This window comes from Scyliorhinus torazame, chromosome 23, assembly GCF_047496885.1.
Source record: "Scyliorhinus torazame isolate Kashiwa2021f chromosome 23, sScyTor2.1, whole genome shotgun sequence".
In the NCBI taxonomy this organism is placed as follows: Eukaryota; Metazoa; Chordata; class Chondrichthyes; order Carcharhiniformes; family Scyliorhinidae; genus Scyliorhinus; species Scyliorhinus torazame.
The window spans coordinates 69,025,447-69,028,637 of NC_092729.1; the positions used below are offsets into that span (position 1 = coordinate 69,025,447).

At 49.8% G+C, this 3,191-nt stretch overlaps 1 pseudogene; it reads right to left on the bottom strand.

The window, feature by feature from the left end:
• Positions 1–789: 789 nt before the first annotated feature.
• LOC140399808 (U2 spliceosomal RNA) lies at positions 790–968 on the bottom strand (annotated as a pseudogene).
• Positions 969–3,191: the final 2,223 nt, after the last annotated feature.

A 3,191-nucleotide genomic window follows, 5' to 3' on the forward strand; every position in this document is an offset into this window, starting at 1 on the left:
AAAATTATGAGGGGCATAGACAGAGTGGATAGTCAGAGGCTTTTCCCCAGGGTAGAGGGGTCAATTACTAGGGGGCATAGGTTTAAGGTGAGAGGGGCAAGGTTTAGAGTAGATGTACGAGGCAAGTTTTTTACGCAGAGGGTAGTGGGTGCCTGGAACTCGCTACCGGAGGAGGTGGTGGAAGCAGGGACGATAGGGACATTTAAGGGGCATCTTGACAAATATATGAATAGGATGGGAATAGAAGGATACGGACCCAGGAAGTGTAGAAGATTGTAGTTTAGTCGGGCAGTATGGTCGGCGCGGGCTTGGAGGGCCGAAGGGCCTGTTCCTGTGCTGTACATTTCTTTGTTCTTTGTTCTTTGTTCTTTGTTCTTTGTACCGACACGGGATCTGAGCGGCAGGCGCCGACGTCGTCCCTGTACGGGGAGGCCTTGTCTTGAGTTCCTCCACTGCCTCGGAGCTGGCTTAGACACAAGAGCACTTTGGCTGGGCAGCAGGAGGTGTTGTGCGAAGCAATGTGGCAAGGCAGAAAGGAAGGAGAAAGTGCTGTAAAATCTGATCAAGTCTGGCAGCATCTGTGGGGAGAGGAAAGAGGTTTTGAGTCCGCTGACTCTCTGTCAAAGCTGAGAAAGAGTGGTGATGCAGTGCGGTGCATTGAGTGTGTGGGATGTGGAGAATGGGCAGTAATTTTGTTTTGTGAGTGAAGAGGATGAAAGAAAAAGGAGATAAAGGGCAGCTTTGTGTGTGCAATCTGTTTTTTGACTTGGAAATTCCCCATAAAGGGGGGTGGTGTGCACCATTCCTGGAGATACTGCAATATCAGGTCGATGCGTGGAGTGGACAGAGCAAGCCCCGGGTCCATCTCCCTGCTCGAAAAATCAATTTAATATATGGTCCCCGATAAGGGACATTCCAGATATTAAACTGAAAAGAACAGAATTTTTTTTTTTTTACCCAAAAAATATACTTTATTCATAAATATTTATCATAAGCATTACAGAAACATTTCAAATTGTCTTGACTGTACATTTCCGGCAGGGTTACACATTGCCTTGACTTTCTTCCATTCAATTTTGATATTATCATACACATATCACTCTTTACGTTACAATTCCTTCTTAAATATTTACAAAGTCATGTTTGTTTTGTACATTGGAGTGTTGGTGGCCCAGACCGAGGGGGTTTACACTGTTACCCACCCCTCGGTGTACATTTGCTGGAAAGACCTTACACAGTGGTCTTTCCCCATTGCGCCTTGGCGGCAGCTGCCCCAAGCTTGAGTGCGTCCCTCAGCACGTAGTCCTGGACCTTGGAATGTGCCAGTCTGCAACACTCGGTCGAGGACAGCTCTTTGCACTGGAAGATCAGCAAGTTTCGGGCAGACCAAAGAGCGTCTTTCACCGAGATGATGACCTTCCAGCAGCAGTTGATGTTTGTCTCGGTGTGTGTCCCTGGAAACAGTCCGTAGAGCACAGAGTCCTGTGTCACAGATCTGTTTGGGGTAAACCTTGACAAATACCACTGCATCTCTCTCCAGACCTTCTTTGCAAAGGCACATTCCACAAGGAGGTGTGTGACCGTCTCATTTCCCCCACAGCCACTCCGAGGGCAGCATGCATTGGCGCAGAGCCTTTGGGTGTGCATGAAGAATCTGACAGGGAGGGCCCTTCTCACCACCAGCCAAGCTAGGTCTTGGTGCTTGTTTGAAAGTTCTGGTGATGAGGCGTTCTGCCAGATGACTCTGGCAGTCTGCTCAGGGAACCATCCAACGTCCTCCACGGTCTCCTTTTCCCTGAGGGCCTCGAGGACATTACGTGCTGACCACTGCTTCATTGCCTTGTGGTCAAAGGTGTTTTTCTTCAAAAACTTTTCCACGAAGGACAGGTGGTACGGTACGGTCCAACTACTTGGAGCGTTCCGCGGCAATGAGGCCAGGCCCATCCTTCGTAACACCGGGGACAGGTAGAACCTCAGTATGTAGTGACACTTGGTGTTTGCATACTGGGGGTCCACGCACAGCTTGATGAATCTGGACACAAAGGTGGCCAACAGGATGAGGGAGGCGTTGGGTACGTTCCGCCCTCCAGCTCCTCTCCCGCTTTTAAATCGCCGGCTCGTCTCCCGCTTTAAAATCTCGGGCTCCTCTCTTGCTTTTAAATCTCCGGCTCCTCTCCCGCTTTTAAATCTCCGACTCCTGGCCCGCTTTTAAATCTCCGTCTACTCTTCCGCTTTTAAATCTCCGACTCCTGTCCCGCTTTTAAATCTCCGGCTCCTCTCCAACGCTTTTAAATCTCCGGCTCCTCTCACGCTTTTAAATCTCCGGCTCCACTCCCCCGTTTAAAACTCCGACTCCTCTCCCTCGCTTTTAAATCTCCGGCTCCTCTCCCGCTTTTAAATCTCCGGCTCCTCTCCCCGTTGAAATCTCCGACTCCCCTCACGCTTTTAAATCTCCGGCTCCTCTCCCGCTTTTAAATCTCCGGCTCCTCTCCCGCTTTTAAATCTCCGGCTCCTCTTCCGCTTTTAAATCTCCGGCTCCTCTCCTGCTTTCAAATTTCCGGCCCCTCTCCCGAATTTGAATCTCCGACTCTTCTGCCGCTTTTAGATCTCCGGCTCCTCACCCGCTTTTAAACATCCGGATCCACTTCCGCTTTTAAATCTCCGGCTCGTCTCCCGATTTTAAACCTCCGGCTCCTCTCCCGCTTTTAAATCGCCGACTCTTCTCCCGCTTTTAAATCTCCGGCTCCTCTCACACTTTTAAATCTCCGGCTCCTCTCCCGCTTTTAAACCATTGACTCCTCTCCGCGCTTTTAAATCTCCGGCTCCTCTCCCGCGCTTTTAAATCTCCGACTCCAAAGACCATAAGACCATAAGACATAGGAGCGGAAGTAAGGCCATTCGGCCCATCGAGTCCACTCCACCATTCAATCATGGCTGACTTCAACTCCATTTACCCGCTCTCTCTCCATAGCCCTTAATTCCTCGAGGAATCAAGAATTTATCAACTTCTGTCTTAAAGACACTCAACGTCCCGGCCTCCACCACGATTTGTGGCAATGAATTCCACAGACCCACCACTCTCTGGCTGAAGAAAATTCTCCTCATCTCTGTTCTAAAGTGACTCCCTTGTAATCTAAGGCTGTTTCCCCTAGTCTCCCCTGCTAATGGAAACAACTTCCCTACATCCACCC